We start from the raw sequence: 20,428 nt of genomic DNA, 5'->3' as shown, positions 1-20,428 counted from the left end.
TCTCTGTCTCTCCATCCCTTCGTCTCTGTCCCTCGATCCCTTCCTCCCATTCTCTCCCTCACTCCTTCACTCTCTCTCTCCATTTCTCTCCCTCGATCAATTCCTCCGCTCCCCTCCCCTCCATCTCTTCCTCCGCTCCCTACCCTCCATCTCTTTCCTTCCACCCCACGTCACCCACACTTAGTGATTAGTGTGTGAACAAGCCATTAGCACCAGAGGCAATTCAGTGAGTCTTCCAGCCATCACGTCAGAGCCAAACTCCCACAGGCTACAGCACCCGCAGACATCTTTTAGTCATTTCTACAGTCTTAGAAAAAAGGGTTCCAAAAGGGTTCTTCAGTTATCCCCCTAGGATGACCCTTTTTGGTTCCAGGTAGAACCCTTTTTGGTTCCAGGTAGAACCCTTTTTGGTTCCAGGTAGAACCCTTTTAGATTCCATGTAGAACCCTCTGTGGTAAGGATCTACATGAACCCAAAATAATTATACCTGGAACCAAAAGGGTTCTATCTGGAACCAAAAAGGGTTATTCAAAAAGATCTTCTATGGGGACAGCTGAAGAACCCCTTTAGGTTCTAGATAGCACCTTTTTTTTTTCTCGAAGAGTGTATACGTGAGCAGCAACAGACTTTTTTTACTGAGCAAGAGCTAAGGAATTATCAACTGAGGTCAAAAATAGAATATTGCTTTAAAAACCACTGTGACTGCCTACGACAGAATGACGCCTGACACATTTTAGATAGTACACAACACTTTGAGTTTGGGTGATAGTTCCATGTTTARTCTAGAAAGTTCTGTGGCCATTCCCTCTGTAAATAAAATGTGAGCAAAAATGTATCTTGTGACTGATCATAGCAGAGACATGACCACATGAATGACAGTTTAGAGGCACAGTATGCACATACAGTATTAGACACAGCAAAAACATCAGTTCCAGRCTCTGACATTTAGAGGCATCTAGTGCTAGTGGAGGCTTAGCCTGCAGTCTATTTCTGCARTAGTCAGCTCTATTGTGGCTGTCAGGCCAACACAAGCTCCAGTGACATATTTCAAGCCGGAACTATAGGCCTAATGGAGAAAATATCTCCCCACAGTTTTACACGACAAATAACAAAACACAGTACAACACAGCACATTACAACAACACAGCACATCACAGAACAGCACAGCACAACACAACACAGAACTGCACAACACAACAAATCACAGCACAGCACTGCACCACACAACAAAGCACAACATAGCACAGCAAAATTCGAAACAACACAGCACAACACAACTCAACTCAACACAAATAAAGACAGGGGTTAAGTGAACCGGGCTCCCCCAATGAGAGAATTCCCCCACCAAAACACCTGCTAACATTGCAGTTATTAGGACAAGGACAGAACARGGTATCAGCACTCACCTCTCTGATAGGAACACCACAGTACCACCTCATTTGGGGACCTATTTCTTTCTATCTGGACCCATATTCATAAAGCATCTCAGTGCTGATCCAGGATCAGGTCGCTCCTGCTCATTTCATCTCATTCATTATGATCTAAAAAGCTAAACTGATCCTACATCAGCACTCCTACTCCGTGATGCTTTATGATTATGAATAAGGGCCCGTGTCAGTTTGCACTGTTCGGTAAAACACAGACKTKCTGCGTCTTTACCCACTTTAACCAACATTGTCCACTCAGCAACAGTCGTCACTGGTTTCCTGGGAGTCCTGGGAAACATCAAAACGTTGAAACAAACACACACACATAATCCAACCGTGTTATAATCTTATTGTCACAATGCTGTTTATGCGTCCCATGTGTCCATCCCGACGAGGAACCAGCCTATTAAGTTAATTAAATAATGGAAAACCCTCTCTGCTCTTAAAATTTCCCCCAGACTCTGCTGTTAAACTGTACACAAGACTGTTGAGCTGTCTCTATCTCTCTCTATCTCTCTCCCTATCTCTCTCTTTCTCCCTCTATCTCTTCCTCTCGTTGACGGACTGTCTTTCTCTCGTGATGCTCTTTCTATTTCTGTCTGTCTCTCTCCTTTCATCTCCTTCAACTCGTTTCCCTGAGGCAGGCTGTTACATATCATCACTTACCAGACTAAAAAAGGGACAACGTGATTTTCAGAGTTACCTAAGTCGGTTGGGTTAACTCAAAGCACTCAAAGACCCTTAGTCAATCAAACATACATTTTCAAGACAAGGCAGACCAACCTTCTACTGTACTGCGGCAGGTAGCCTAGTGGTTAGAGTGTTGGACTAGTAACTGAAAGGTTGCAAGATCAAATCCCTGAGCTGACAAGGTAGAAATCTGTTGTTCTGCCCCTGAACAAGGCACTGTTCCTAGGCTGTCATTCAAAGTAAGAATGTGTTCTTAACTGACTTGCCTAGTTAAATAAAGTGCAAGGAATCGTGTTTGAATTGATATCAAGTCGGGTTTCTCTTTGCTCTCTGACACAGTAAGTATTGGTTTATTGTTTTGTCTTAACCCGAAAAGGGCCAGCTCAAGAAAATCTGTTATTGACAGTAAACGGTGAAGASACATCTGTTATATGGTGATGACAGAACACATTCACCAAACCACTCATTTGAATCACAGACAGACCTTGAAAGGGCATCATGATAGCAGCATGTGCTAAGCAGTGCAAATCAGGTATTCATTCCTTCAGTGGCGCTGCTGGTCCAATAGTTGTTTACATCGGCTTACTTATATGTACAGTTTACATGGTTCAGTGGGTGTCTTTGTTTAGCTGGTGGTCTCAGGGGAATAGATTAGCATCCTAACAAGAGTGTGTGTGTGTGTGTGTGTGTGTGTGTGTGTGTGTGTGTGTGTGTGTGTGTGTGATACAAAAGGAGGTGGGAGCTTACTTAAGCACAACGAGAGGAGAAGTTCAGACACTTAGAAAAACAGGGTTCAAAAGGGTTTTCGGCTGACCCTTTTGGTTCCAGGTAACCTTTTGGTACATGGAAAACAAATGGTTGACTTGGAACCAAAAGGGTTTCTACCTGACCAAAAAGGGGTTTTCCTATGGGGACAGCCGAAGCACCTTTTAGGTTCTAGATAGCACTTTTTTTAAAGAGTGGGTCATCCTGTGTGTTTCGCCAGTCTCCGTCAACTCAACGAAGCTTTGCCCTTAACACAATACAGCTGCATGTCACACATCCCACCTCCTCATGGACACATCCACACATCGCAGATCACGTGTGTTGTTGTGTGTGTGTGTGTCTGTGTGTGTGTGTGTGTGTGTGTGTGTGTGTGTGTGTGTGGTGATGTTGTGGGTGTGTGGTGTGTGTGTGTGTGTGTGTGTGTGTGGTGTGTGTGGTGTGTTGTGTGTGTGTGTGTGTGTTGGTGTGCTGGTGTTTGGGTGTGTGTGTGTGTGTGTGTGTTGTGTGTGTGTTGTGTGTGTGTGTTTGTGTGAAGAGTGTTTTCACACGCCTGTGGGTGTGGATGCATGTGTCTGTGCTCTCACACGTACATGTCTGCTAGTGTGTACAGTAGGTGTGTGTGCACATATTTGTGTGTGTGTGTTCAGAACAGTAACATATGGCTATGCCAATGCCTAGGGGATACACACAGGAGTAGGCTGCTGCTGAGTCTTGTCTAGTTAACAGTCTAACACATATACAGAGGTTCTGTCTGCTTGGGGAAAACCAACAATACCCAGTCTGGTCTCTTAGGTCCACCTGATTCTGCTTTTCTACTCCCCACAGCACTTCATTGATGAGTTGGAAGTTATCGATCCGCCAGAAAATGCACGACTCACCTGGCTAACCAAGTCTAATCATTTACTGCTGAGAAGGTAGACTGTTGGAGAGAACTGTCAGAGACTACAATACCATCTACTAGGAGTGGACTGGAGTTTCTCACTTCTGCTTAGGTCAAGTATACTTACAGTACTGTATACAGTACCTAGGTGTCTCTTAAAGAATAGAGTTTATCTCAATAAGACTAGCTAACCTGAATAAAGGAGTTCTGACCTAGGATTTGCCGTTTAGATTATAATGAATGAAACGGGGGGGGACCTGATTGTAGATCAGCACTCCTACTCATAGATTCTTCATGAATATGGGCCAAAAGAGACTGAACGAGGGAACACYAACCAAGAAGGGAAAAACAAGTGTTTCCTTGTTATCACTTGGTGGGCTGTCATGTAAATAATAGCTGTTTACGGCACAAATTGTTAGCTWTCAAGCAGAGAATGTAGTCGTAAGTCTTTCTGCAGCGCATTGGTAATTACACAGTGCTAATGGAGAATGCCGCATTGCAAAGATATTCAGACCAGATGACCGCGATTACATTTACAACACACAATAATTACAAATCATGTACTACAACATTGGACTGATTTCTCTTCTCCTCTTGCTGTTCTTTTCCCCTTCTTTGTCTGCGTCTGTCAGTGGGTCGTTTGCAACCGCGTCCCTTCCCCCTTCTGTCTATGTGCATTAGAATTCAGACAATTCACACGGTTGTTTTGAAAAGAGACTGGTGGTTGGTTACCTGTGCCCCTGTGTCCTACAGGGTATGTTGGGGTGATTATTGTGTGTGTGTGTGTGTGTGTGTGTGTGCGTGTGCGTGCGTGCGCGTGAGAGAGAGAGAGCGAGAGAGTGTGTGGTTCCATGCCTATGTGCGTGCACGTGAGTACTTCAACCATGATTGGCATGTCTGAGAGAACACAGAATTGCAAACACACCTGTCTGTATTCCTTTTCCAATCTCTCCACGTCTTTCTGGCTAACACTGTAGGCTCGGCCCTAATTTATGTCTTCTCTGTTACCTGGATCTGCATGGCAAATGGTCCAGGAACACAAGGAAAGCACAAAGAACAATGCCCAAGGACTAGTCAGCCCTTCCTCCTCTGAGCGTCTAACATGTATCTCTCTGTTACAGTATCCAGAGGACTGACTATTGAATGTTTGATAGAATAATTCTATAGTATCCATGCTTGGTATCTATCTGAAACTTTTGACTGAGGATAACTCTGATGCTATCAACAGTGCATCCGGAAAGTATTCCAGACCCCTGGAATTTTCTGCATTTTGTTAAGTTACAGCCTTATTCTAAAATGGATGAAATTGAACAATTCTCTGCAATCTACACACAATACCCTATAATGACAAAGCAAAAACAGGTTATTAGACATTTTTGCAAAAAATAAAAATAAAAAATAAAAATACCTTAATATTCACATAGACCCTTTGTTATGAGACTCGAATTTGAGCTCAGGTGCATCTTGTTTCCATTGATCATACCTTGAGATGTTTCTAGAACTTGATTGAAGTCCACCTGTGGTAAATTCAAATGATTGGACATGATTTGGAAKGACACACCTGTCTATATAAGGTCCCACAGTTGACAGTGTATGTCAGAGCAAAAAGCTCCAAGACAGGATTGTGTCGAGGCACAGATCTGGGGAAGGGTACAAAAAAATGTCTACAGCATTGAACACAGTGGCCTCCGTCGTTCTAAAATGGAAGAAGTTTGGAACCACCAAGGCTCTTCCTYGAGCTGACTGCCCGGCCAAACTGAGCAGTCGGGGGAGAAGGGCCGTGATCAGGGAGGTAACCAAGAACCTGATAGTTACTCTGACAGAGCTCCAGAGTTCCTCTGTGGAGATGGGAGAACTTTTCAGAAAGGAAAATTAAAATGTAACATGTTTACCTACTTTGTTTAATATTAATAGTTAACAATTATATATACTTAACAAATAGTAAGACATTTATGTTCTACTAAGGCTGTGTTTTTTGTAAAGGGATGGGTTCTACTCCAGCTCCCTGCAGCTGGAGGCGTGTGGTGAAGGACATGGGTTTTACTCGAGGTAGGGCTATCTGGAGCTGACAATTGATTTAATGCTGATAAAACCTACAGCATGCATTTCATAGAATGAGTTGCTGTTTGCGTAATGTAAGGTACCCGGGAGAGATGGCTCGGGTATGGATAACGATGAGAGGAACTTTGTCTTAAGGATCCACCCCTGTTTTTAAATTGTCGCCTAGAATGACATACCCAAATCTAACTGCCTGTAACTCAGGCCCTGAATCAAGGATATGCATATTCTTGGTACCATTTGAAAGGAAACACTTTGAAGTTTGTGGAAATGTGAAAGGAATGTAGTAGAATATAACACAATAGATCTGGTAAAAGATAATACAAAGAGAAAACCAACCGTTCTATTGTATTTTTTTTTGTACCATCATCTTTGAAATGCAAGAGAAAGGCCATAATGTATTATTCCAGCCCAGCTGCAATTCAGATTTTGGCAACTAGATGGCAGCAGTGTATGTGCAAAGTTTTAGACTGATCCCGTGAACCATTCCATTTCTATTCAAAATGTTTTATCAAGACTGCCCAAATGTGCCTAATTTGTTTATTAATAACTTTTCATGTTCGAAACTGTGCACTCTCCTCAAACAATAGCATGGTATTATTTCACTGTAATAGCTACTATAAATTGGACAGTGCAGTTAGATTAACAAGAATTTAAGCTTTCTGCCAATATCAGATATGTCTATGCCCTGGGAAATCTTCTTGTTAGTTACAAACTCATGCTAATCGCATTAGCCTACATTAGCTCAATCGTCCCGTGGATGGGACACTGATCCCGAAGAAGAAGGCCTGATTGGCGGAATGCTGCAGAGATGGTTGRCCTTCTGGAAGGTGTCGTGTAAATTCTAATCAATAATGAGGAGAGACAAGGTTAATCACCAATCAGGATATTACTTTATTCAAAACGTATTAATAAGGGAGCATAGAGTAAGTGRTCTGCAATAATAAGGCTGGTCGGCACAACACTCTTGAGAGTTGTACTGAGAGCTCTGACCTACAAAGAATACAACGATCTCTTATAGCAATGATACCCCCTTCTATTCTACATAACAAACTACAGATATGTGGAATGGGTCAAAAGGTGCGACTTGATATTTGTGAAAGAAGTATCCCCCAGCCAGATAGTATTTTTTATGAAGACTGTTCTTATTGTATAGAAACCAGAGTTTGGCCCTTAATTAAAAACAGGGTTGGATCCTTAAGAGGTGTGCCTTGAGGTGTTCCTTGAATTCTAAACAAATATCAGACAGAGTCAGCAGCAAAGCACCCACACACCATAACACCCCCACCTCCATGCTTTACGGTAGGAAATACACATGCAGAGATAATCCGTTCACCCACACCGTGTCTCACAAAGACACGGAGGTTGGCTAAGGCACTGCATCGCAGTGCTAGCTGTTCCACTACAGATTCTGGGTTTGAGACCAGGCTCTGTCGCAGCCGGCCGTGACCAGGAGACCCATGGGGCGGCACACAATTGGCCCAGCGTTGTCCTGGTTAGGGGAGGGTTTGGCCGGCATGGATATCCTTGTCCCATCGCGCACTAGCGACTCCTGTGGCGGGACGGGCGCAATGCGCGCTGACACGGTCGCCAGATGTAAGGTGTTTCCTCCGACACATTGGTGCAGCTGACTTCCGGGTTAAGTGGGCATTGTGTCAAGAAGCAGTGCGGCTAGGTTGGGTTGTGTTTCGGAGGACGCACGGCTCTCGACCTTCGCCTCTCCCGAGTCCGTACGGAGTTGCAGCGATAAGACAAGACTGTAACTACCAATTGGATACCACGAAATTTGGGAGAAAAAGTGGTAKATTTTTTTAGAAATAAAACAAATATAAAATCAGATAGCGGTTGGAACCAAAAATCTCAAATTTGGACTATAGACCAAAGGACAAATTTTCACTGATCTCGTGTTTCTTGGCCCAAGCAAGTCTCTTCTTATTATTGGTGTCCTTTAGTAGTTGTTTCTTTGCAGCAATTCAACCATGAAGGCCTGATTCACACAGTCTCCTCTGAACAGTTGATGTTGAGATGTGTCTGTTACTTGAACTATGCGAAGCATTTATTTCGGCTYCAATTTCTGAGGCTGATAACTCTAATAAACTTAATATTTGAAAGTCTTCACTATTATTCTACAATGTAGAACAAAGAAAAACCTTTGAATGAGTAGGTGTTCTAAAACTTTTGAACGGTAATGTATATACGTATATATACAATTGCAAACATTTATCGAAACCTGTTTTTGCTTTGTCATTATGGGGTGTTGTGTGTAGATTGACAATTGAATCCTTTTTAGAATAAGGCTGTAAAGTAACAAAATGTGGAAAAAGTCAATCGGTCTGAATACTTTTCGAAGGCGCTGTATATGGATGTATTATTTCTGTAGTTACTTGTATCTGTACAGGGTGAACTCTGAATTACTCTATGCAAAGTTTTTTTTTTGTCTTCTCATGAATTCTGTCTTTTCGGTCTCACCCCCCACAGAAGATACTGTGACACCCTGTGGAGATTGGGCCTTTTTTTATTTCCCTTTTATTTGAACAGGGAGACATATTGAGACTTAGGTCTCATTCACAAGCATGGCCTGGGAACAACAGTCACATCAGCACACACGCAATTATACACAAAATCCACCAAAATATACATAAAAAATATACACATTAGCCATTGCAATCAAATAAAACAAACACATTCGTCACTTCGAAAATCATTAACCAATTTCCTAAATTGACCCAGGGACACCAAATCATCCTAACGAAGTGCCATCTGGAGACTATTCCACACACGAGGTGCCTCATATAAAACGAGCAGATCTCCTGAACTCTGTGATCACCAAGGGAGACGTCATTGTTAACCAACCCTGTGACCTTGTATTATAACCCGAAATTCTACAGTTCAACAAAGATATTAAGTATGTTGAAAGCTTGTGGTGTGGAGTAGGGCTTTATAAACAAAACGAGAGTAATTAAGTGATCTACGTGTCTTTAAAGAGGTCCAGACAACTTTTGGTAAAGGATGCAGTGATGAGTATTAAAACTGTCAGATAAACGAAGGGCGTTWTGATAAACAGAATCAAGGGYTTTTAGAGTAGAGTCAGATGCACTTCGATAGATGGCATCACACAGTCAAGAACAGGTAGAAAAGTTGATTCTACAATTCGCTTCCTGCTAGCCAGAGAAAAACAAGCTTTATTTCTATATAAGAAACCCACTTTATATTTAAGCTTCTTAACAAGCTCAAGTTTCTTAAACGATAGATCATTGTCTATCCAAYTACCAAGGTATTTGTATGCRGGGACTTCTTCAATTACAGAACCCTTCAAGGAGTGAAGATGTCACCCAACTGAGATACTTCTACGAGACTTTGAAAACAGCATGTATTTAGTTTTGCCTGTATTAAGTAAAAAGCTTTAAATTCGTAAGGACTTCCTGAACAGCTGCAAAATCAGACTGTAGCCTTGACAACGCTAAATCAATAGCCGGAGCAATTGCATACATAATAGTGACATCCGCACACAAATTAAGATCACKATTTTGGTGGTAAGGTTACACTGGAAACTTGGTATCGCTTGATTGGTCAATGATGGTTGGTTTTGGGTTGAAAGGTTACACCTTTCAGATTTTATAAATGGAATGAAATGCCTTTGTTCTCTCTCTTGTCCTGTATCCAGTCCATGGAGGAAAGTTGTATGATCAATTCTCATTCCCTAGGCTTCTAGGCCTCTGGCCTAGTTAAGCATTGCTTTGTTCAAGCTTTGTCTTGTAAGTTAACCTTAGGATATATATGTTAGGAATAATGCCTTGTAATGCTTGTTAATGTGTTGTAACTTAAGCTTAATGCCTTGTATGTGAATCCATTCGTTTTACAAAGTCATTAAATACACTTGTATTTAGAATTCCATTCTCAGYCATTTCTTCATTGCCTATTACTGTAACTCAGCTATAGTGTTCTTGCACATATTGCTATTTATCTTATGSAGTCAGATAATTCAGTTAATGGGCAAATTACATAGTTTTATTACGAGTCGTTTGTGAGGTATATATAATATATTGTAGATACACATATCAAATAGTACCATCCACTACAACACCTTCCTCACTCCCAAAGGCAAACGGAAAACGCTCCAGCAAAGCTACTAGAAAACCCTTTGTTAGAGCTTAATCCTGGAATACAAACCTGACCCRTCAAAACAGCTCACGCCAGCCTTCACAGCATCCCATCAAATCCTCTCACTTGAACCATGGCTCTTTGTTKAAAACCACTGGGGGCTTGACAAGCTGTCCTTCCAGATTGATCACGAGAAATAGACTGCAATATTGGACGTTTGAAAAGGTCCCCAGAATGTCGATATGTGCCTTCCTCGGCGCTCACAAAATAAAATAAAAACAACTGCCTAGCACTGGGATTGAACTTGTGATACTCAGAGCCAAAGCACACTGTTGAAACCACTGGGCGACAGRAAGCCGCYAGAATACTTGACGGTAATAGGGCATCGTTTTTGATTATTTTCTTTTAAGAATTCCCAAACCATAGCCCTGACCTTAACCACTAGGAAATAATACCTAAACCTCACCCTTTCAGTTGTTTCTGTTTWAACGCTGTGACCACACAGAATTAACCCTGTAACCACGCAGAATTTATGTGTACAAAGATAGATGTTCATTCATACTACGTGGAAACTGTGAGATCTTGTTTTCCTTCCCCACTCTCTTTATCCYAATCTATAAACTATCTGACTGAGCTGAAAGCTTGGATGGAATATAACCAATGAACAACTGACTACCTGAGGCACTTCCTTCTTTTTGACAAATTATGGTGATGATTTTGATTTTTCCATCCAATGGCGTGGCAGGTGAAAGGCAGCGGGGAGTCCCCATTGGCCACTGAGCTCATATTCTCTGTTGTGATTGGTGTAGCCTGGGGCGCCATCCCGGTGAGGGGTTACTAGGCTGTCAGGTAGTGGAGCTGTTAGGTTCTATTTTTTTTTTCTCTCTCTCTCTCTCTTTCTCTCTCTTTCTCTTTCTCTCTCTTTCTCTTTCTCTTTCTCTTTCTCTTTCTCTTTCTCTTTCTCTTTCTCTTTCTCTTTCTCTCTCATATGGTAATAGCTCCATCCACCTTGTCCATCCACCATGCTTAAACCAATCAGTGTAGCCACCCATTTCAGATCTACACAGGTGACTAGGGGATACAGAGTATGGGATAAGGGTGGATTTGGAATTGGGCTATTGGTGGCAGGTCATTTCTCRRTGTCACCTATGTGCTGTCGCTCTTAGCCATAGCTGCCACTCTAGGTGAGGGTCAAACTATTGAAACTGAACTGATTCCCACTAATATCAAGGGCAAACCCAAGATTACCTGCTGGTCTGCAATGGAGAGAGTCCGTTTTGCCATCCATGAGGCTATAGCATTTAGATAATTATAGCATGAAGTATGTATGTACCAGGTTATATAGAGTTATGGAGGTTGAAACAGGAGTGAGTAGCTTCAACTAGGGAGTGGATATCTATTGGCTTGGGATCTACGCTTGTAATTCTAAACATGTATGCAGCCTAAATCATGCATTTGAATCAATGGGATATTTCTGTGAGCCATTCATGTCTATCCCAAGTTAGGATAAGGCCCGGTTTTAACTACCAGAGCAAGCAAGCTGTTGATTTAGACACCACCCCCTCTTTTCACCAAAGCATACACACACACACACACACACACACCACACACACACACACACACAACACACACACACACACACACACACACACACACACACACACACACACACACACACAACACACACACACACACACACACACACACACACACACACCAGCTGGACAGCGCCTGCAGATAGAACTCACCAGTAAATATTTATCATCTATCCTGACAGTTAATTACAGTATAAGTCTCTAGCTTTTACTCAATTCCCTGGTTCAATAAGAGCAATGGAAAATGTAATGTCTCCTATTTCGCTACGTGTTAGAGCTGAGTGAGTTGTAGGCTACACATTATACAATAAAAGTAGGTGTATGTTTCGAATTTTCTTTTTTTAAAGATGGATAAATTATGACTTTGGATTCATTTCTTATATTCCATAATATGTTAACTCTTAGCAGGGTTGTTTACCAAAGTGGTTGAGATAAACTTTGCATTCTTCCTACAAGGACTTTCACATAGATATCCTATTAAATTAGTATTCCAATTCTTAATTCTATGAACTTTCATTCGATTCCTGATTTGTCATCAACGTGCGTCAGTCTATAAGAGGCTGCCCTCCGGTGGTCAAATAAAGGCACTAACGCCCAATCACATTAGGATCTGCAGTTGTTTGAATTTTTTTTTTATGCTAGCTTGTCACTCATTTAAGACATCTCTTTGTTTTTATGGCTRCCAGTGAAAAGAGGACCCCTTGGGGCCAAACCCTGAWGTCAAAACAAGAGATAGAAGAAATKGAGTTCATGTTAAGGTCAAAGGTGAGGGGCTATGGAGTCCTACAGCAACTGTCTACCATCTGTACTACCTCATCTCTCTTTCCTTCTCTATGAGCCTCTGCCTCAGACGGTCAATGGCATCCATGGCAATCCATACCTGCAACGTTCTCTCCTGCCCCACCTACTCATCTTCTCCTTCTCCATATCCATCTTTCAATATTCTAGTTGTTTCCCCCTCTTCGTTATATCATTTTTCTTCCCCCTAACTACGCTCCTCTCTCTCAGTGTTCTCGCTGTGTCGCTCAGCTGCTGCCGTTCCTCTGTAATCTCCTCCTCTCTTTGCCAACCCCAACCCCCACTCCCCACTCCCTCTTCTCCATCTCCCCTTCTTCTTTTCCATCTCCTCCTCTCTCCTCCCAACCTCTAACTCCCTCTTCTCCTCTCCCAACTTCCACTTCCCTCTTCTCCATCGCCACCTCCCTCTTCTACATCTCCCCTGCCATCTTCTCCAACATTACAGTCCTCTGTTCAGCCGTCTCCTCTCTCCTGTGTCTTTCTCTCTCAATGCATGTTGATTGGTATTGATTGATTTCTGGTTCAGAGCCACTTCAATGACTACTCAATAGAAGGAGTGACACGGTTGTCCTTACTTGAGTTTCTAATGTGCTCATTCCAGAATTTAAACCATTCAAGTCCAACTGCATTTACTATAATTCCATGCCATATTAATATTAKACTTACAATGAGCGTCCATTCTATWTTGWGTGTGWMAWWWTTMTCTGTGTGAGTGTMTGTGTTTGTGTGTCTTTGCCTCTATTTGTTTGTTGTGAGTGCTGGGGTTGCTTTGGGTCAGTTGGCTTGGGACACCTGGAGAGTTGCTAATCACCATCAGGGTTTCTGGAGGATCGTATTATACACAACAACGAAGCCTGGAATGTGTGTGTCAGAATGAAAACACTTCCCCCAGATTTAGCCTTGAGGCTGCCCTCTAGTGGTCAAATAAAGGCACTAACGCCCAATATCACATTAGGATCTGCAGTTGTTATTATTTTTTATGCTAGTCTGTCACTTTTTTAAGACAGCTCTTTGTTTTTATGGCTTTTAAGGCTTATCCTATTAAATACTAATTTAATAGGATATCTTTGTGAAAGTCATTGTAGGAAGAATGCAAAACAGCCCTGCAAGAGTTAACATATTATAGAATTGTCACGTTCTGACCTTTATTTCCTTTATTTTTGTCTTTATTTAGTATGGTCAGGGCGTGAGTTGGGGTGGGCAGTCTATGTTTGTTTATCTATGTTTTTCTATTTCTGTGTTTGGCCTGATATGGTTCTCAATCAGAGGCAGGTGTTAGTCATTGTCTCTGACTGGGAACCATATTTAGGTAGCCTGTTTTGTGTTGMGTTTTGTGGGTGGTTGTTTTCTGTCTTTGTGTGTCTGCACCAGACAGTACTGTTTCGGTTTTTCACATTTGTTGTTTTTGTATTTTGAGTGTTCACCTTCATTAAACAAGATGAACAATTACCACGCTGCACCTTGGTCCTCTTCTCCTCCAGACGACAAGTTACAGAACCACCCATCAAAAAAGGACCAAGCAGCGTGGTAACGGGCAGCAGCAGCAGCAGCGATTGGAGGACTCCTGGACCTGGGAGGAGATTCTGGATGGCAAGGGACCTTGGACTCAGGTTGGTGAATATCGCCGCCCCAAAGCTGAGCTGGAGGCAGCGAAAGCGGAGAGGCGGTGGAATGAGGAGGCTGCACGTAAGCGCGGCTGGAAGCCAGAGAGGCAGCCCCAAAAATGTATTGGGGGGGACACACGGGGAGTGTGGCTGAGCCAACTCCCCGTGCTTACATTGGAGAGAGAGGGACCGGGCAGGCACCATGTTATTCCGTGAGGCGCACGGTGTCCCTGGAGAGCAGGCATAGCCCGGTGCGGTACGTAGCAGCGCRTAGTATCGGCCGGYCTAGAGTGGGCATCGAGCCAGGTGCCATGAAGCCGGCTCAACGCATCTGGTCTCCAGTGCGTCTCCTCGGGCCGGGGTACATGGCACCGGCCCTACGCATGGTGTCCCCGGTTCGCCAGCACAGCCCAGTGCGGCCTGGCACTGTAGCCACTGGCCTGGCTACYGGGAGCATTCAGCCAGGTAGGGTTGGGCAGGTTCGGTGCTCAAGACCTGCAGTGCGCCTCCATGGTCCGCTCTATCCYGTGCCACCTCCACGCACCAGCCCTCCGGTGGCAGCCCCCRGCACCAGGCTGTCTCTCTGTCTCCTCACTACAGGTGCACCCCGTCTGTCCAGCGTCGCCTGAGCCGCCCGTCTGTCCAGCGTCGCCTGAGCCGCCCGTCTGTCCAGCGTCGCCTGAGCCGCCCGTCTATCCAGCGTCGCCTGAGCCGCCCGTCTGTCCAGCGTGTGGCCTATCACTGGAGACTCCCTGTCAGGATGTGGTCATCGCCCTCACACAGGCTATTGGTCAGTCTCTGTCTGATGTAATTTCCTTTGTAATTTCCTCCAATCTCACTCCTGTCTTGGTGTGTCTTTTATACAGGTCAGACGGGTCGCTCTGTTCTCATCCAGAAGCTACGAGGCACAGAGAGGCAGCTTGTGGCTGATGACTGTCCCTTAGGGTCTCTGTCCTATCTGGGTCAGCTGGCCATCAAGGTCCAATTCATCTTGTGTCGTACAGGCCCCTTCAGCACTGACGGACTTAACAGACCCACCCTGGATAGGGTCCACCCTTTGCCCAGGCACCCTACACCCGTGCCCCCCAGATGCCAAGAGTCGAAGAAGGCCCTCACTTTCAACCTTGGTCCTTCTACAATCCCCAGAAGGACTAATGCTAACAAGTCCGACCCGTCCAAGAAGGAGGTCTTCAGGCAGGTGCTGCAGCAGCAGGAGATGCTACAGGACCTGGAGGCCCAGCTGGTGGCTTTGGAAAGGGAGACAGAGMTGTGGGAGATGGGGAGGCATGCAACTCCTCTCCCAGGCCTGACTCCAGGCCTAGGAGAGGAGCTGGATGTGCTGGAGACGAGGCTGAGACAGAATGGGGCAGAGCTGATGCATGTGGAGTACTGTGAGGAGCAGATGCAGCGAGAGAAGGACAAGGAGCAGGGTATGTAGTCCATTAAATTCCAGTCACTTCAATACACCTATCAATCCCCTCAGGGGCAATTTAGAAAACATATCCTAGGATATCATTATAAGTTACACATCTCCTATACACAAGTCATTTATGCAGCAATAATGTATGTAACCTAGGAATATGTAGGCCTACACTCATATACAGTAGGACCATCCAGGCACTAACACAGATTTGTATTGGCCGTATAGATATCCAGGGACGTCTGCGCCAACTCTATGCCTCTATGGATGAATACAGCTTCCGGCTCAACGWCCTCCAGACCCATTCATTCAGGCTGGGGCAGGACTTTTGTGTCGAGGCCCAGAGACGGAGCTCTCATCCGGGCACTCCGCAGCCAGAGGAGGCCATGGGCGCACTGAGGGAGGAGCTACACAATCGGCATCAGAAGGGGCGTGGAGCTAGACGTGTCATTGACAGAAACGAAGAAAGCATTGCAGAATTACAGTCTAGTGGATGCCGCATGCCGTATGTTAATGAAGATCCCAATGGGAATTGAACCATTTCCCTTGTCTCGACAAATGAACCCCTCTTATGTAGAAACTCTAACCTGTCCAATTGTATTAGATCAGAGATTACTAGCCTACATTCTTAGAAAAAAAGGGTTCCTAAAGGGTACTTCGGCTGTCCCCATAGGAGACCCCTTTTTGGTTTCAGGTAGAACCCTTTTGCCGAAGAACCCTTTTAGGCTCTAAATAGCACCTTTTTTTCTAACAGTATATGTAGCAATCAYACTATAATCCATTCATTGTGTTCAATGACACAGAATAACTGACAAAGTCAAACTCACTGCTAAACAACCTAGGATATTCAGTATAAAAGAGCTTTGTTCGAAGATGGTTGCGTCATGTTCTTTAGAACTTGTTTGGGGGTTATTCTGTATATCTGACACTATAAACCCAGAGGCAGTACATTGTATAACTCGGCAGCCTGGGGGTTAACTGTATCCTGTCGTAGCAGGTGAGCAATGAAGAMGAGTTATTGAACTTGAGAGGACACCTGTAGAATCACCTGTGATGTCTACCCAGAGATGGAAACTTGCCTTTGGCTTCCTGTGTTAATATTAGAACCGCTGCCTTTCCCTAKGCTTCCTTATGGGCCGGTTTCCCAGACAGKTTAAGCCTAGTCCTGGACTAAAACGTTTTTTCAACTGACATTTTCCATTGAGCATGCTTTTTAGTGCAGGACTTAATCTGTGTCTGGGAAACTGGTCCTTATGAGTTTTTTGGATGCTCATCCTCCACCGAATCTTTGTTTTATTCCGCCCCCATATGGCTACGAACCAGACTAGTATCAGATGAGATCCTATTACGTTATCATAATAATTCTCAGTGTTATTTTGAGCCTCATAGTGTGGAAATATCATAAAACAACCAGGGAAATCTTGTTTTTAACTGCACTGCCCTTTAACAATCACGTTTACATGAAATTGTCGATGTTTGACAGAGAAATATAAATGACATCTTGTCCCTTCCCTCCAGGAGAGGTGTCAGGTGCTGGAGGAGCTGAACAAGAAGTAACCTGCAGCAATTCATCCTGCAGACGGGTGTTCCCCCCTACCCCCTCTTACTCTGACAACCCCCTCCCGACCAGACACATCCCCACCTCCATCGCCACGCCTTACCTCTGCATAGCAAGACTACTGGAGGACGACCGGACTGACACCGTGACTGTATGCTAGACGGTATGCTAATATGTTTCGTTGGTGTCACGCAAAACTGTTTGACACATTTATTCCTGTCTAACCTATTCCCAATGGGTTTAGCCGGAAGAGGTCCCAGGACTCTGAGGGAGGAGCTACACAGCTGGCTGCAGCACAAAGCAGAGCCGGACATGTCACTTGCTGACTCAGCGAAAAACCTCATGGGAGCATCTGGGTGACTCTCCAATTGCACTCTGTGTTTGTGTGTGTGCGCGTGTGTGTGTGGACATGTTTTACTATACTTGTGAGTACCAAAGTCTTCGCAAGAATAGTAAACCAACAAAAATCAGAAGAGAAAAAAAGGTCCTCACTTGTATAAAGGGCTATTTTAGGTTTAGGGTTAAAATCAGGGCTAGGGTTAGGGGTTAGTGGATGGGTTTAGGGTTAGGTTTAGGGGTTCAGGTTAGGGTTAAGGTTAGTGTTGAGGTAAGGGTTAGGGGAAATAGGATTTTGAATGGGAAGCAATTGTTAGTTCCCAAAAAGTCCTCAACGGTATAGAAAGACATGTTGTGTGTGTGTGTGTGTGTAATCTACAGCCAGAGGATTTCTTGACTTTTAAACACACTAAATGCAACATTCTGGTATTACTGTATCTATAACTTTAAAATAGTTGATGAAATATTCATTTTCTAAAGATGTTCTCCCTTTGCAATAAAAATGACTTAATGTATCTCAGTTTATTTTTTTTTATTTTTTTTTTACTGGACATGAATTGATTGACACAGTGCAACATTTCATGAAGGCCTAAACTCTTAGAAAACAATGTGCTCCTATGGGGACATCCCTAATACCCTGACCAACACAGGACATTAGGGATGTGACTCTCCCAAAAAAGTCCACAGCTGTTTACTGATCATCAAGTCATGCGGGTAACTTCCCCCTTCCATCACCAAAGCACCGTGGTGAAGTTAGCTTGATGTTCGATGTTGACTTTGGCATTTCATAATGTTCATAACTCATGAACACTTAGTGGTGGAAAAAGTACTCAAATGGTCATACTTGAGTAAAAGTAAAGATACCTTCATAGAAAAAAAGTTGGTCACCCAGCAAAATACTACTTGAGTAAAAGTCTAAATGTACTTAAGGATTGTGGTGGAAAAAGTACTAAATAGTTATACTTGAGTAAAAGTACAAGTACAAAGTAAATGCTATACATCAAAATATTTCTGGGGGCTTGTCTGGGATCGGCACCACCTGTTGGTTGGGTTGATTTAGTGATCTATGACAACTGGGGTCAAGCAGAAGCTGAGGCGGTGTTCCAGGACATCAGAGCGAGAGCGGAGGCTATGAATCAGACATCTGGGACTGAGTACCTGCGTGAGGGATAGAGGTCGCCATGTCAACAACAGGAGGAAGAGCCCGGTGTGGGACATCAGGAAGTTCCTGCTCGTTCTGTCAGCTGAGGAACTCTTGAAGGTCGAGTACTAGACAAAGATCCATCAGAGCATGATGTGTGTAATGAGGGTTGTTTTGATTTGATCAATGCTTTTATGTATAGTAAGCCTTTGCTTGAGTCTGAGGATATGGGGATGGTTGAATTGTTAGTTTTGAAAGATTCCATTGATGCTCTTATCCAGGCCCGTAGTGTAACTGTTACTCATCTGGCTAGCACTGAGGTTACTGTCAAGTCACACAACACACTCTCCATCCACTGATGTTACTGTCAAGTCACACAACACACTCTCCATCCACTGATGTTACTGTCAAGTCACACAACACACTCTCCATCCACTGATGTTACTGTCAAGTCACACAACACACTCTCCATCCACTGATGTTACTGTCAAGTCACACAACACACTCTCCATCCACTGATGTTACTGTCAAGTCACACAACACACTCTCCATCCACTGATGTTACTGTCAAGTCACACAACACACTCTCCATCCACTGACCCTCTCCATCCGCTAATGTAACCACAGCAAATGTAGCCCATGACATACCACACACAGAGTACCAGAGGTTACTCACGGGCCATGAGGAGCTAGGTAAGAAACTCCTCCAATGTAAACACATTCCTACACTACAGCCTGTTTGAGACCCGGCACACAGCGCCACACAGTAATCCACCACACAGAAGCAGTCATTGTGGATCTGTACCACACCAGACACATGAGAAAGTGGTCTCCCTAAGAGATCTCTCTTGCCTCCGCCGCAGAGAATTCAAAATATGGAAGACCCTGGTAAAGATCCCAATGCTTAGGAAAAGGTCCCCGAACGTAAAAGTAAAAATACCACCATACAACATCTGCACAGGTCGAAGCTCTAACGAGCATAATAGACTCCCTGAAACAGCCAGTACAGCCAGAGCACCCATGCCAGTGGGTGAGGGGTARCAAACGAGGGGTACCAAACTGTAACCCTGGCTTCTTCTCTGACGAGGAAAGACACAGGGCATTAGGCTGTCTTAAGAAACTCAAACATTCGGGAAACGTGAGCCGGTCAAGGACGACTAGTGACCGCGCCGCGGTAACAGTCCCAAGCTATTGATAGTGCACTTCACTACACGTATCCACAATAGCAGCCAGTGTCAAGAAGAGAGGCAGGCCAAGGAATAAACTACTTCACACTCAACAAGTCAACCAGCTGTGAAGAATGATAAAATAGTCGGAGCTCATAGGGAAGAAGTGACTGATTCAATGTTAAATGAATGGACTTGCAGCCAGTGCCTTACTCGATAAAGGGGCCCACGTTAGCATTATAGACCGTGCCTGGAAGAACAGACACCTACCTGGGAATGACATCAGGAAAAAATACTTCAGCGAGCAGGGCTTTCTAATCGACCTGGCCYGGGTGTCCTGGAAGGATTTTGATCTCATCCCGACAGTAGAGGATGCCTGGTTATTTTTTTTAAATGCCATCCTCACCATCTTAAATAAGCATGCCCCATTCAAGAAATTTAGAACCAGGAACAGATATAGCCCTTGGTTCTCTCCAGACCTGACTGCCCTTAACCAACACAAAAACATCCTATGGCGTTCTGCATTAGCATCGAACAGCCCCCATGATATGCAACTTTTCAGGGAAGCTAGAAACCAATATACACAGGCAGTTAGAAAAGCCAAGGCTAGCTTTTTCAAGCAGAAATTAGCTTCCTGCAACACAAACTCAAAAAAGTTCTGGGACACTGTAAAGTCCATGGAGAATAAGAACATCTCCTCCCAGCTGCCCACTGCACTGAAGATAGGAAACACTGTCACCACTGATAAATCCACTATAATTGAGAATTTCAATAAGCATTTTTCTACGGCTGGCCATGCTTTCCACCTGGCTACCCCTACCCCGGTCAAATGCACTGCACCCCCCACAGCTACTCGCCCAAGCCTTCCCCATTTCTCCTTCTCCCAAAT

The 20,428-nt window shown here is 44.0% G+C and overlaps 1 pseudogene; it reads left to right on the top strand.

Moving 5' to 3' along the window:
• Window positions 1-13,901: 13,901 nt before the first annotated feature.
• On the top strand, window positions 13,902-16,950 carry LOC139028291 (ras association domain-containing protein 7-like; annotated as a pseudogene).
• Window positions 16,951-20,428: the final 3,478 nt, after the last annotated feature.

Source organism: Salvelinus sp. IW2-2015, linkage group LG10 (genome assembly GCF_002910315.2).
Source record: "Salvelinus sp. IW2-2015 linkage group LG10, ASM291031v2, whole genome shotgun sequence".
Lineage (NCBI taxonomy): Eukaryota > Metazoa > Chordata > Actinopteri > Salmoniformes > Salmonidae > Salvelinus > Salvelinus sp. IW2-2015.
This window is presented reverse-complemented; position numbering and strand designations above follow the sequence as displayed.